At 42.5% G+C, this 16,315-nt stretch overlaps 1 protein-coding gene across 2 annotated transcripts in view; it reads left to right on the top strand.

Moving 5' to 3' along the window:
- Positions 1 to 16,315, top strand: part of ttll5 (tubulin tyrosine ligase-like family, member 5) — a 98,183-nt gene that overhangs the window by 56,086 nt on the left and 25,782 nt on the right. The gene's annotated exons all lie outside the window — the stretch shown is intronic.

Here is a 16,315-nt window from a genome sequence, read left to right as displayed (position 1 = left end):
TCTCCTGTTTCACGTAAGGTGCAGAAGATATTGTAATGTCCATGTGGGTGGAAAAAAAAACGCTTGTATTAGCATCCTAATACATTGTGCTGTTATTGCTGTCAGGGAGTCCACCTCCACCCCACCCTATTAATTTGGCTACGCACTACACCTCTGTTTCCTTTGAAGAGCTGTGGCGCTGCTTCGGGGCGAAATATGAGCATTGTGCTCACGTGCGCTGTTTGCCCTCCATGAAGGCAGCACAGAGGGTATGGTGCATTCATTGCAATCTCAGCACCATTCTCTGCCAATATAAACAGTTGCTTCTCTCTCCCATGAGAGCCTGGAGTCTCAGATGCTGGCCGGATACAGTACCGCCACACAGACCAGCTTCAGCGTGACACAGAGGCAAACATGTAAAGAGCAGCAATATAGTCTTATGATTAGCCTTTTCTTTTGATTTATTTATTTTTCAAAATCCATATATATTTTTTTGCTTGTTTGTTTGAATTGAAATCGTGAATGTGCTGACTTGAGTCTGATTGAAATAGTTGAGTGTGTGATTTCTAGTGAAGTTGCGCTTTTCTTAAGGCAATTGATACAGCTGATGGATGCTACTGATAAATGAAAGGTTTTAAAGGTTCTATGACATTCATTTTCACTTTTTTTTTATTTTTTATGTTTTTTTGGGGGTTTTATGACCTCATTTACACCCAAAAAATCTGAACTTTGAACATTCAGTGGATTTTCTGTGGTCTGGGGTTTTCTGAATAATTAGGCTGAAAAGTAATCTGAGCTTGGCCCTTCGGCAGTGAGGTCACAGCCGATTAATCCCGCCCACTCTCCTCCTCGCCCCTCCCCTCCCCTATCCTTTCCTTTGGGGGGGGCGGAGCAGAGGCGATGATTGACAGGCAAAATCCCTCACCAGCGACACCCGAAGGTAAAGATTTATTTTAGATTAGAAATGTGAAAGAAAAACACCTGCCATGGATCAATGGAGTGGAATTTTTTGTTAAAACTTTCTATACACGTTTGAAGGACCATGACAAAGACTTTTAATGTGTGGTAAAACTGAACGTCATGAAACCTTTAAGTTACTGGTAGTCTGGGAGACTTCGCCTCAGAGCCTGGACAGCAGGGGCGAGGCCACTGCGTTCTGATTCAAATCAACAGCCAATGAAGAAAAGGGGGCGGGATCCACATGCAGTGGGTGTTGCATGTAAATAGTAGCGACGGGCGGCCGCCATTGTTGTGTACTGCTGTTTGCCTCTCGTCGGACTGTTTAGACGAGTTGCACAGCTCTCAGACCGGTAAGAGGCGTGTCCGCTCAGATTCTGAGCGTAAGTTACATCCCGCCCACAAATACAAGGGCTCTGGCCCAGAAGTTTCCTCGCCCCTCCCGTTTGTATGCGAGAGCTGGCGAAAACTTCTGGGAACTCAGATTAAGTTACTGGTTGCTCTTAACTCATTCACTGCCAGGCTTATTTCTGGCGGTGTGGTCCCAGTGCCAGGATTTTGCGATTTTTTATTTATTTTATTTTTATGATTTTTATTCAGCATTAGTTTCAGAATGTAGTAAATGTGGTTACAGGTACAATAAGACTCATGCCTTTTTCTTTTTTTTTTCTTACGTACAGGAACAGACATTACAATACAATTCACATAACGTTTAACACTCAGCTGGTTCAGAGTACAAGGCTGGTTCAGTTCGACACAACATTCAATTTTCCCCATACCCTCCCTCCCTCCCTCATGGGTCTTTAGTCACCGTTCATTTCATTTTGCGATTTTCTTACCTTTTCAAGTAGTCACAGAATATTTATCTCCAGTATGATCGATCCCCTGATGGTTGCTAATCACGGAGGGTTTCACTGTGCTTCCGTGAAAAGTTGAAAATAGCATGTTTCGCTCAAAAATACATAGTAAAACACAGGAGCAGAGATTCAGAATATGTCCCTAATTTTTTTAACAGGGAAGTGAATGGAGCAGTAAATCTTAGGATCACGTTATCTTCTTTGTGAAAAACTGGAAGGAAAAAAATAGGATTGCGACAGCAGCCAGCTATCCTCTAGGGCTGGTTAGCATCCCAGGCTTTTAAAGTGTGTTTTAGAGCTATAGTGTGTTTTAATGCAATTGTCAGGAGATGGGCATATCTGTATGTACAGCCTGAATGTGGCTTCTGTTGGAACACATTGTCAAGAACCCTCTGCAATGTTTTATGGAGATTGCCTGACTGTTTTTGCTCTTAATTCAAGAAAAGAAAAGAAAAAATCACACCCAGTGTGAATTGGGCGGTGTGGTCACAGTGGTCATCACAGTGATGGAAGTTCACTTAAAGGATCTATTCTACACCATGAATTTAAAAAAAATATTTGATATTTAATATCATATGGTGTATGTCCCTCAAACCTTTTTCAAAAGGTTTGAGCCTAAATCATCACTCAGATATACTCATCCCAAGTCAATTGTCTCTGGCTTATATACCAGCTGCAATACCAAAACGTCCTCTTGGGCAGGGGGGGGCTACTGAGCAATTCTGTCTGTTAATAAAGAAAAATATTTAAAAAAAATATAAAAAATAAATTTAAAAAATGGAAAAATTCTGCATAAAAAGAAGCATCTAAGAAAAATACAAAATCGAAAAAAAAACACTTTGAACATTTTTGAACAATTCCACCAAGTGTTTGAGGTGCCTGTTTCACCCACCTCCGGGGGGCGGAGCCAAAATCCGAGCCCGAAGTATTTGTTCGTAGACCCCCAAGTTTCGGAGCGATTTGGGCACTTTTCATTTAACATTGGGTTTGCCATCATTAATGTTTGTGACATCAGAAACATTTCCATTCTGAGATCGCCTGTTCAGACACGCCCATTCTGGAAATCCATGAAATGAGAAGGAATGACTGAATTTAAAAAAAAAACATTTTTTTGGGTACAAGAGACACTGGGGACCCCAAAGGAGGCACATGCTCTCTGTGTTTTTTTTAAAGGTATAGTAGGCAACATTAAGCCTATATTTGAAAAATACCTCTATATATATATTTTGCATTTTTTCCCCTCTATCAGCCACTATATAATGATGCTGGGGTGTTTTCCTGCGTTGAAAAACACTCCTCTTTCTGAAATCCGTATTTTCCCTACTATTTAGGTTACACATCCGGGTATCCGGTGCGTAAATTCACGCACGCATGTGCGCATCCGTGCGCGTCCGTGCCCGTGTGAACTTTTTACTTTCGGTTTGAAAACGCTCTCAAACTTCGTTTTGGAGGCACATAATTTACTTTTCAGATAGCGTTTGGATAGAATTTAGTTGTTTAACTTCATATATGTGGTCAATTTGTCATGAAAGAGCCTATTTAAAAATAAAAATTCGGAGAACCGGCAGGGGTGGGCAGTTCCTTGAATTGTATCCGTATAAAGCAACCCATATTCGGCATGGCCCGTTTAGAAGCCTCCTTAACTCTATGGAAGTCCTCCCTGCGACACCCCCTGGTGGTCGGGGAAACGAACTGCAGGAGTTTTTTTCATTGTTTATCTCAGAATCGCCTACAATCCCTTTAAGTGCATGGTCCTATTTATAGGGCTATGCACATGTCACGTGTTTCACCAGCCAATCACAGTCCTGAATAGAGTCAGCCAATAAAGTCAGCCAATCATATTACAGCTAGCATGTTAATGGCCAATCACGGTGCACGGTTAGGGGGGTACAATGGTGGCCAGTGATTTGCATTGAATGTGTAGGGGTTAGGGGTGTAGGGGGGTACAATGGTGGCCAATCACAGTGCAGCGAATGTCGATGTCCAAACCTCACATATAGGGGCGGTTGCACCGCCCAAAAACAAGATGCGGTCTAATAACGGCGTGGCTCCAAGTGGACCTTGGACCTCATGGGGCCAGTCTGTGATCTCAGTCATTATGATGTATCTGTGATTTATGACTCCATATTGGGGCAAGGTCTGAGCCTTTCACTTCCATTATAGAATTACATTTAATATCTATTTAAAAATAAATCGAAATTATGTGAAGTATGCTAGCGGTTTGTCAGATTAGCCCCGGACAAACACAGACAGACCCATTTCTATACGACTCTGCATCGAAAAACAAGACGATCTAATAATCTAATAACTGCGTGGCTTACCTGTGCAAGTCAGTAATTGGAGGCCTGTCTTATCTGGAGCTGCATATCTGTGGCGGCTGACCTCTGCGGTGCGACAGCGTAACTAATAGGGGGACGTGGGGATCACAGTACCCCACAACGATGCCATTAATGTAACGTGACGTCAGTCTTGACCAAAATATTGAGTTCCAAAAGTCTACAGTCTGCCTTCTAAGTACGGCTCCAGACCCACCACATCCCTGGAGGTGAGATTATTCATTCACCAAAAAAAACAAAAAACACTGACGCTGATTGGTGTAGTGGTTCGGGATTGGCCACTGACACCCACACAGACAGGGGTTGGGTAGGGTTTGCGTCATTCCCCAAATATCGAGAGGGAACATACAGTATACAGTACATACAAAGACGACTAAAACAATACAGGGTCTAATAACGTCTTGTGTATCTCTGCCGTCATGCTGATCATCGTCATATTTGTCCAAATATGGAGGGACAGACCTGAGAGACCCTTTACAAAATTTGAAGGTCCATTACAGACGGACCTTCTTATAGACGTCTCACCTCGCCACGCTGTAAAAAATATAATATAATATATAATCATTTAGTCCCCACTCTTTCATCACCAAATTAATGTCAAATGAATCAACTTTAGTCAACTCAACAGTAGGTATAGTAGGTAGTTAAATCGTAGATTGGTAGCCTTTGTAAATTGGTCGCCTACTTGGTCACAGTCAACAAAACCTGTATGCTTGTTTTAAACAGCCTCTAAACCGACCTCGAGGTTGAAGACTGTTGCTCTTTGGGAGTAAGTCTTTTCAAGCATCAGAGTGCTGAGTCTACTTCAATGCATGCATGCCGCTTTTTCTTTTTCCCACTTGCTGAGGATAACTTGCGCTAGGCTAGGTAATGTAGCAGCAGAATTGAATGCTGGCTGCTTGGAGTGCATGATCATGCTGGCAGCCGCCTAATGCATTGCAATGGGCAAAGTCTGATTTCTACTTGTGTGCCGGTGTCGCACGCGAAAAAAAAGATCTACAAGAACACAACGCATCACATTGTGAGCTTGCTTGCTTGTAAATCTGCTATTTTCGGCACACTACACTGGTGCACATGTAAATACAAATCAGGCTTAAGAATGGAGCCGAATCAACAATAACTCATGCACATAGCCAGTCTCCTAGATTCCTCTCTTCCGCAACCAACAACTCCCTTTTCCTTCTATTTAAGTCATGCCGATTCCCAATTTTTCCACACACACCCGTGCAGTCACTGCTGACTGAGGGTGTGGACGAGCATGTGCCTCCTCCGGTACACCTGAAGGCGCCAGTCGCGCGAGGAGCTTCACCAGGAGGACCTAAACACATGTGGAAGGAACATGCTATCCAACCTAGTTCTTCTCCCTTCCCTGAACAGTCAGGCACCCTAACCCTGTAGGAGTCGCTAGTGCGGCGACAGAAAATGCCCTCCCCTGCCGGCTTCCACCCTCGAAGGCGTCCAATTGTGGAGCGTCCGGGTAAGCTAGTTGCCCTCGGAGGTTTCAAAGTCTGAGGCTGCGCGGTGGTGGCCAACTTTTACTCTGCGCCACCTGGTCCCTTGCTTTTTCACATTAGACAAGCACAGGAAGGAGGGATGAGGAAGGGAGAAGACTAGAGACGAGGAAGGATAGAGAGAGAATGTAAACCCGTGGTCATTTTGGCCAGGTCGTGCCACCACGCGTGTGAAGGCTGACCCATTACAAGGGGCCATTGGAGGTGTCGCCGTCGAACGGTTAAACATACTGTACATGGTGGCTGGGCTGTATTTTTACAGTGATATGTGAGTGACAGTGTCTCAGACACATTGGCCCAGATCTCCCTCTCCGTGTTTTTCCAGTCCAACCCTTCCGTATGTATGGAACTGTCAGGGAATTCTTGGAATGTCTGGAGTTCTTTTTCTATTAATTTTGTTCTACATATCCACAAACCAAAAGGAAGATAGCTTTGATAGATAATAAATAAAAATAATATACACAGTACTATATACATATATATGTATGTACAATATTTTTTCTTTTTCTTTTTAAGTAAAGCGTAAGCTTTACTTAAAACTCTTGCAATAAGAGACTAAAGAAACATAAGTCACTCTCTGATGTCATATTAAATGTTAGTGCCCAGTGCCTTGATGGACTATACTCTCCTGTTGGGAATTTGTTAATCTGTCATTCCGCTGCATGACACCATTAGAATATTTCTATCCCTTGATTGTTTTCTACCTTGATTGTTTTAGGTGTCTGTTCACGAGGAAAGCAGTTTGCAGCTTTGCGTTTCAGCTGTGACCCAGGTTCTTGAAGAAGTAGGAATAATATTGAATCCTTCATTCCATCACAAGAGAGCTTTTGGTTTGAAAGCTCTTTATTCCAAAGTTCCCCAGATAATACGTGGCTCCCTGTAACTTTCCATTTGCTACTGAGCACCAATGCAAAAAAACAAAAAGCTTACTCTACCTCATTACCCCCCAACCAAAGGTTTGGTGCTTGAATTTTAACCACTTAAACCCTATATATTTTATTGACTGGGGTCCCCCAGGACTCTATACTTGGTCCCCTCCTTTTTTCCCTCTAGACCAGATCTACATGGTCACAAGCTTGTAGATCTGCAATTTTCACTGAATGTTCGCCTATTTTTGCTGAATGTTCCCCCAGAACATAGGGACGCTAGAGTTCATAATGGTTAAAGCGGTGTAACATCTTTGATGAGATATTAGGATAAATTACCTTGATTTTGGCCTCAGCGCTGTTTCTTATAACATAGGATTTCCTGAGTCCTGCCCCCCTCCTCCAACCCACACACTCACACACACACACACACACACTGGGGCCGATGGTCGCTGCCAAACATGCTGAAACTGTTAAGCACACTGGCTCTTTAAGCAACCACGGGGGTGAAGCATGATGGGTTTCAAAGAGGAGCCGGGTTCTTTGAAGTCCCGCTGCCAGGACCTGCCAGGTATGCTGGCTCAGCACTGTGGAGAGCCGCTTCCTCGCTGCAGCCTGCTGACGGCCGGGGGGTGGGGGTATAGGGGGCTACACTCGAAGCCGTACAGTGTTTGGCCCGTCTCCATATGTCCCCCCCACACACACACACACACATACTTACCGAAACATTTATACTTGCCACTCGCCGTGTGTCGTGTGACATGACGTTTGGACGTTTTGAAGCGCAATGTTGACAATCAGATATAAAGCTGCATGCAAGATGGCAAACTTAACAGGGAGCAACAGTTGGTTCTCTTCTGTCTGCTTGGGTTTTTCTTCTCTGATTCTGTGCAGTACCAGGTTGTGCCGGGGCCTTTGCAATAATTTCGGTAACACTACCTCGATCCTGGACAAGAAACTCGTCTCTTGGCTCAGGTAAAAATTAATTTCCAGTAAGGTTCGGGCAACGCTCGGGACTGTTAATAACACTTGTGGTTTGAAATTGTGATGGAGGTCCGTGATTATGGTATATTAAAGGTTTGGAAGGCGTCGTGGCCGGTCCATTTCACCCCTCTCAGTCAGTGGAACACTCACTTTGCATTTGCACACCGGCCTCTTTTAGCACCATTTACTTCTTCATGTACAACGAACCACAAAGCTGTCATCTGTTAGCCCGATTTATACTTAGTCACACAACTGTGTCGCGCTCCGGAAAAAGCCGATTTACAAGTTCACCCCGCGATGCAATCGCGACACGTTGTGAGCTTGTAAATCGGCTATTGTCTGTGCGCGAAACTGTCATACGCCGGAGCGTAAATTAGGCATCACAGTTATGTTCTGTTGGTTTCTATTCCAACTGAGGTCCACCACCGTACTCGTACTGGGTATTTTTAGTTTTGTTCAATATTTTGTCAGACTTTTGTTTTACTTGGTCTGATTGTGCCAGGACATTTCATTCCAGCACATTTTGTGACTGTCTATTTGCTACGCCAAAAAATCCAGCAAACCAAAGAAACAGCTCAGGAGATTTTTTTATATATATAATATTGGTAAAAAGAAAAGAAAAGAAATCAGCAAAAATTGGTTTGATGTCTTCCTTTTTATTCACCTCAATTGTAGCCAGATGTGGTTCTTGGACCTTGGAGTCCCCTGAGGTGAGAACTAGTGAAATTCCAGGATTGTGTTCATGTTAATGAGCAGATGCCTTCACAGCAGGGTCCTCCTACCTGGGTATACTGTAATGTATACATGCATGTCTACTTCTGGTGACGGTCATAAACGTCAACGATGGACAACAGGTGTGCTATACCGCACACTGTACTCATTCCCCGCAGCCAACCACAGAGCTAACCCCCATGCATTCCTTTCTCTGTAGGCTAGATTTTGCACCGTTGCTTCTATAACCTCATTTCGTACCATTCTACCCACGGCGTTGATGAACAAGCAGGGGAACAAAAGTCAACAAATGGATGGAAATCCCCCCACACACTCCCGGACCCTGATCATGTCCGCAGCACCGGCCAAGGAGGTGGGGGTGTGGGTGGGGGGGTGTGGGACTTTTGAGGTACGGGAGGGCCACGGCCATGATGTCATTCACTGACCAGCCATTTTCCCACATTCTGCGCCGGGTTAGATTGATGCTGCACATGTGCTGGGCTCACACTGCTGTGTTATTGTAAGTTCATATCAGCGTATTACAGGACGCTGAGCGCAGCAGGGAGGCAGACTGACACCCACACGCAGCAGAGAAGCCTGACATGACAGGCAAGGCAGCCAGGGAAGCCCCAGACAGTTGAAGCTTCACACATGTGCTCAACTGGTGATGGAAAACTCAGATGTGGCACTGTGGTTTTTTGGTTTTTTCTCTTCTCTTCTCTATCCCCTTTCTCTTTTGCCTATTAGTGAGTTATTGTGTTGGAATTGAATAGCCAGGAACTTCGGTTCATCCCCGATGTGGGACATGTGTGCTAGTGTTGCCCAAAGGGAATTATTACAGTAAAGACAAAGCACTGTGATTAGGCCTGTAACCGCATGCAAACACAAGCACACGCTCACCACATAAGCACTATTACTACTGTATATCGTTGCTGTCTCCATATTTTTACGTTTTGTGTTTTATTTTGTAAATTAACGCCCTACTTCATCATCATACTACAGTGTCAATCAAAAGTAGCAAATCTGTAAGATCGAAACGCCATGTTTTGAGCTTGTAGCAAATCTACAAGCTCGAAACGCCATGTTTTGAGCTTGTAGATTGCTACTTTTGCAATTTTTGTTTGGGGCATATGAGGTTTCCACCCGACAATATATATATATATGAAGAACAGCAAAGATGTGACAAATACAATAATAAAATATAACTGCAAGCAGCAACAAGCGGTTTCGAGGGAGAGAGGGAGAGAGAGAGAGAGAGAGAGAGAGAGAGAGAGAGAGAGACTAATGAGGAGTGAGTGACAGCATGTGAGGTGGGTAGAGATGCACCGATACAGGTTTTTTCAATTCCGATCCGATATATCAATTAGGATATTTTTCGATATCCGATATATATGCCGATATCCGAGCAAAACTTTAAATACAAAAAAATGCATTACCTTTCAATTAAAGACATTTATTACTGAATATTTTAAAGTACAATAACAGTAGAAAAAAAACAAATACACTATGATCTATCACCAAAAAAAAATACCTACAAATAATAAATGAAAACAATGTGCATACTTAGCTGCTTCTTAAAAAAAATGTTTTAACTTTTTTATCGGAAATGTCATGTCCGATATCCGATACGTGAAATAAGTCATATCGGTAGCCGATACCAATACGGTATCGGTATCGGTGCAACTCTAGAGGTGGGTGGATCCAATCCATGGGAATAGGCCAGGGGACGTTTTGCACACTAGGATGACTCTTCTACAAGAACATATGTCAGAAAATTGACAAACAAATATTGTCAAAATGCCATTTCATCTTGTCTTTAAAAAGTGAACATGCATTAATTAACAAAGTCATGATTTTTGTTCAGTAAATTATATTTGGACTGGTTAAATTGGGGTTTGAACCAGGGACCTACAGACTTGCAGGTAGACAGTGTACTGACTGAGCCATTGGATAGACAGAATTGGATTTCATGTGTGGTAAGTTATCATACAGCATGGATTTCTTATTATATATCTACAAGCTCATAACGCGTCACATTGTAGACCGGCTGTATGTGGTTACTGTAGGTGTTGTATTAATAATTAAATCTGCAAAGTAACAAGTAACTAAAGCTGTCATATTATGCTGTAGTTGTTGTAGAGTAGAAGTAACACAAATGAAAAGTAAAGTAAAAGTACCTCAAAATTGTACTGTGCATTGTAATCACTTGTATTGGTACTTGAGTAAATGTAAATAGTTACTTTTCAGCACCATTGAGGAGTTGAGGAGCCAATGACTGACAGGCTAGGTATCACCAGGTGCACTGATTGCTAGAGTGCAGAGGGACATGGGTTGATATTAATGGTCTTAACTCAAAATGTATATATCACACAGCTTAGATAGTTTTTTATTAAATGTGACTGAGTACAATGGTTTATGCATTTTTTAAATATAATAAAAGTAGAGAATATAAGCTTTCATATGATGTATAATTCATTGAAATTGGACAATATTTAAAGAAGATGTGACCATTTGAATCTTGTTGAACCTTAAACCCCAAAGCAGAGAAATTGCCCTGCAAAGATCCCAGAGTTTTTAACACCTCAGTGGCCCAGAAATGGGTGTGACAATGGGAGGGACAATAGGTACTCAACTCCACCCCTAATCCCACCCCTAATCACTTCCCCACCCCTAAACACTCCCCTACAGCAGTGACAGGTTAGCTGTCAACACTAGAAACATACTTGACAAGACAGACCTGCTTTTAAATTTCTAAATGTACAGGGAAACAGTACGATTGTATGTATTGTATGTATATATATGTTTCTTATAGCAAAAGATGACTAGGATGTTTCAAGTAGTCTGTGAATTATGAATGCAAATACAAAAAGTGTTACTTTTGTCCCTGGTCTCCCTACTTGCTATTGTTCTATATTTTATTATTTAGTTTTTTGCTCTGTTTTTTGCTTTTTGTTTTTCTTGCTCTGTAAAGCACTTTGAGCTGCATTTATGTCATGAAAGGTGCTATATAAATAAAGTTTATTATTATTATTATTACTTTACACCACTGATCATCGATGATGTCACGATGAGTCAGCTCCTCAGCTGTATATGTGGCTGAGGTCTTCGTGGTGAAGGTCATAACACACAAACCTGTTGAAAGTCTAAGGACCTTCAAGAGACTCAGTGAAATAAGAGAGAAAATGGCAGACGTGGCACAAGTTACCCCTGCTTCCCCAGAGAAAGCAGCAGGAAAGAAGAGCGGGAGGGGGAGGAGAAGCCATGAGGCGATAAGACGCAGTAGGACGAGGAGGAGAACCTTGAAGGAGGCGCAGGAGGGGGAGGACCACCGTCAAGAGACGCAGGGGGAGAAGGAGGAGGAGACGCGCAGCGGCCAAGAAACCGGCCACCAGGTGACACAGAAAGCGTCCAAGAAATCGGCCACCAGAGCGTTGCGGAAAGGCCGCCGGGAACTCCTCAAGGAAGCCCGTGAGGAATATCGTCAACGTGCGTATAAGCCTAAAGTAAAGACGCTGAATTTCTGGGAAGAAACTGGAGAAAGTCCGCTGGACATGTCTTTATTTGACTGACATTCAAAGCTTGTCAGTCAAATGGAGTTTCTGATGAAAAGGGACATCAGAAAGTTCTGAATGACGGGAAAGTGCAGTTATCGTACATGACCTCCCTTTCCCACATCTTCAGAAGGATAACGTATTGCACTTTAGCTCTCTGTCTAAATGGGACCCAAATATTTATATAAAAATACATATAATGACGCAAAAATAATGAAGATAGCATAGCATCTTGGCAATGCCTGTATTATTTTAATGGAAAAATTCAGGGAAAATAAATAATATTTGAACAAAAAAGAAGGAAAGGGGGGCACGGTGGCGCAGTCGGTAGCGCTGTCGCCTCACAGCTAGAAGGTCCTGGGTTCGATTCCAGCAGGGGACGTTGTGGGCGCTGGGGGTGTGTTCTCTCCTCCGCGTCATCAGTGCCCATACCCTAGGTGGTGTTGGCGAAAGGGCCTTTCTGTGTGGAGTTTGCATGTTCTCCCCGTGTCTCCTAGGGTAGGTACCCTCACAAAAACATGCAGTAATCCTGGTCACTATACTGCCTCCCCCTGGTCAGCCGGGGCGCCTGATGGAGGGGAAGGGAACTGGTTGGAATAACGTGTTCCTTCCACGCGCTACGTCCATCCAGGGAAACTCTCCCCTGTCAGGTGACAAGAAGGTCAGTTGGCTCTCATGAATTGAAGGAGGCATGAGCTCGGCCCTGGCCTCCCTAGGTTGGCAGAGGGAAGGTAGTGCCCAGGATTACATAGACAATTGGCACTGGGTGTAAAAAATAGGGTTACAAAATCGTGGGATAAAAATTAAAAAAAAAAAAAAAAAAAAAAAGCTGAAAAGGGATTTTACTTGTGACCCATGAAAAAGGGGAGAAACGCGTGGAAAATAAAAAGTACAATATTTGTCTTTGAAAGGTAGTGGAAGCACTCCACTACCTTTCAAAGACAAATATTGTACTTTTTGGCTTCGATTTCCAGGAAGGGAAAAAGTACTTTTAATCCCATTAAAACCGGGTACGTATCGGTGTCATTTTCAGATTACTTTGGCTATTCAAAAATAATAGATCTACAAGCTCATCTACAAGCTTGCGGCACTCGTGCCGCGCTATGAGCTTGTATATCATCGTGAAACCTTTTGCTAATCTTGGAATATATATATTTAAGTGAACATTTGTACAATAATTTGTTCCAGGGACCCCAGAAGCAAAGATTTGAGTTACAAATGTTCGCTTTGAAAAAGTATAATCGGAGAATGATGTAAAAAAAAATCTGTAGTGTAAAAGTTGCACGTTCATATAATTACAATGTATATTGTTTCTTGTGTCTGGGTAGCTCAGGTGGAAGAGCTCTTGACTCTGAACCGCAAGGTCATGGGATCGAATCCTGGCAAAGGCAATACAGCATATGAGTAATTTAGTTCCCTGGTGTATAGAGCATTGTTACAGGTATAGACTCATGTGTTTGTTAATGTTGCTACGCTTTAAATGGCCATGGCCAATAACGTGGCATCGGGCGCTTAAAGTTAGATATTTGAAAAACTACACATTATTTCAAAGAAAAAGCCACCAGGCCACTAATGAGTTGTGAGTGAAGACAGGTGTGATTGGTGATGAGTGAGAGCAGGTGAGAGGGGTGGATCCAATCCATGGGAATAGGGGGAAGGTTGCTGACTAGATGACTATTTTCTACACCCACCCTCACTAACCTTAACCTCAGTAAAACAACGACCTAACCTCAAGAAACACTATTTGTAAAACTAAGAATTCCAAATGATGATCACCTCAACGCATTGTTGGGGACAGGAATCGAACCAGCAACCTATGGATTCACAGGCTGCCTCTCTTCTCATTGAGCTAGAGATATGGCCTCCCTGATTGTGTCTGTTGATATCTATAGGTTTTTCCGTCCGTTATGAACCAAGCCTCTGTTTCGCTAACTACTCTAGATCACTGGTTCACAAAACATTTACCAATAAAGATTTTTTTTTGTCTTCTCGGAATGGAAACTAGTGAAAATAGTCGATCTACAAGCTCGCAACGCGTTGCTAAGGGCGGAGCTTACTGGTCAAAGTGATAGATGTGTTCCTCATAAGTCAAGGCACATGTGTAAGCAAGTTTCACGGCTGTCGGCCAAACGAGGCATGACTTTTGCCTGTTTAAAGTTAGCATTTAAAAAAATTGCTATAGCGCCCCAATTTGAGTAAGATTGGTTTCAGTGATATTTGGAATGACCCTCTACATTACTGTAAATTTTCAAACAAATGTGAGTCTGCATGTATGTGTTAGGGGCAGATGAATAATTGTCATAAAACTGCAATATTCATTGGCTCGTAAAAACTTAATGTTTTCATTTATGGAAAATCCGTTTCCTTCATTTTGTCGGCATAGGTCCAAAGCTCATGTGTAAACAGTGTTGTGCAGATTGCTCAAAGATCCCAGGAGGAGATAGATTTTTACTGTTTTTCATATAATTCAAAATGGTGGGAGATCTAAAGGTCAGAGGTCAAAAGTCAAAGTATGAAAGTTGTTAGGCATGAGGAGACGCATGTGTGTATCAAAGTTTCATGGCTGTAGGTCAAACAGGGCATGAGTTGTACCTGTTCAAAGTTGGCATTTTCAATTGAGTGCTACAGCGCCACCCTTTGGCCAATGGTTGTGAGTTTCGTGTCTTCGCCGTTTGGCATAGCCCTCTACCATATTGCCGAGTTTCGTAAAAAGTTACCACGCGGTAGGCCTGACCTCGACTAAGTCGACTAGTCGACTGGTTAGTCGCGGGGGTCAGAGTCGACTGCGTGTCTCTTAGTCGAATCTAGTCGAAAAAAAAAGTCTACACCTGCAACCACACGTAACTTCCACTTTATTCTTCTTATTCCTCGTCTTTGTATTGGTATTGTTTGTGTTGGAGCGCCTCAGTGCGGCTGCAGAGTTCATGTGCAACCTCTTCCAGAGAGAGATAGAGACACTAGAAACTCTGCTGGAGACACAAGCTTTTTTTTTTTTATTAGTCGACTGCCAGTTGACTATTGGCAATTAGTCGCCAATTAGATTCGACTAAACAAATCCTTAGTCGGGGACAGGCCTACCACGCGGTTAGGCCAGAACTGAAAAAACGGCGGAGGAAAGAGAAAGCCAAGGAATGCAATAAGGCTTCGAGCCTGATAGGCCTCGAAACCTTAAAGATTCCTGATTCTAAAATAGCTGATCTACAAGCTATTTTTGCCTTTTGGGGGCAAATATACTGTATATATACTGTATATATCTGTGTATAATGGTGTGCCCAAAATAGGTACGTCAGGTTGAAAGTGGTTCAAGAAAATAACAAAAGAATGAGAATTGGTTTGTTTCCCCTGGCGTCATTGAATCCCTGCACTTACAAAGTTCACAACATATAACTTGGGGTGGAATCGATCGACAGAAAAACAAGTAACAACATTAGTAACACTAATACGTGCCATTTACAACTTACCCAAAATGTGAAAGCTTTTGTTCTTTGTTGCGTGTTATAAAATGGATGGTCATGTTTTTGACTGCTGGGTAAAAATATTTAAGCATCTTAATGCTGTCTGTTACATTCAGATAATGTGATGAGCATTACCTGTTATTTCTTACTTTATTACCTCATTTTACCATTGTTTTATGGTCTAAATCAGGGGTCTTCAACTGGGGGTCTGGGACCCCTAGGGGGTCTTCAGAGTTACTACAGCAACACAATCTGCGACACAATTTTATACAATATGTAGTGGGGGCCTGAAAAACGTTGAAGACCCCTGGTCTAAATTGATTACATAGATTAATCAAATAATCAAAAACAATTATCGACAGGCTAAGTGATTGTGAAAATAATCGTTAATTGCAGCCCTAAACACAGTCATTTATTCTTGGGTAATTCTTGTTTTTTCTTCCTTTTTGTTTTAATGAGCACAGGGTCATACCAGTTGTTTTTGCTACACACATGCGATTACATGCACTGAGAAATGCGGGGATGGATAGCGTTGTTCACACGATAGGTTCAGATCCCCTGTGTCTTTGTTTGGCTGTGTCGTAATGGGAATATTTTTCATGCGTGCTCTGGAGCAACACCGGATTATTTTCCTGCAGCGTGCATTGTTATTCAAGATTAATTGAATTCTAATTTTAGACGTTATCTCAGTGTGGTTCTAAAAATGTTGACGGTGATTGTGATATTTTAAGATAATATTTTCTTTAACCCTTGCAACGGACAAAATAATGTTATTGCATATATAATGGGAGGAATTTCCAAGAACTTTTTTCTTTTTTCTGTCATTAGGGCCCTCAAGGGTCCTATTTCTTTATCTCTCCCTCTATCTTCTCTCTCTCTCTCTTTTCCCTCCGTCCTTCTCTAAAATCTGCGTTCAATTAATGCATGTGTAATTTTGAGAGTGTACAAATGCAACAGAATGGACCCTTACAGGTCCATCTGGTTCCATTTGTACACTCAAAGTTTCATGTTCCACCCGGGATTTGAACCCTGGTCTCCCACGTGGGAGACGAAACCTTTTTTCCCAAGTCGAAATCCCTAATTGGCGAGGGGGAGATAGGGCTTATGA

Source organism: Gymnoscopelus braueri (genome assembly GCF_963280865.1).
Source record: "Gymnoscopelus braueri genome assembly, chromosome: 19".
Taxonomy (NCBI): domain Eukaryota; kingdom Metazoa; phylum Chordata; class Actinopteri; order Myctophiformes; family Myctophidae; genus Gymnoscopelus; species Gymnoscopelus braueri.
This window is presented reverse-complemented; position numbering and strand designations above follow the sequence as displayed.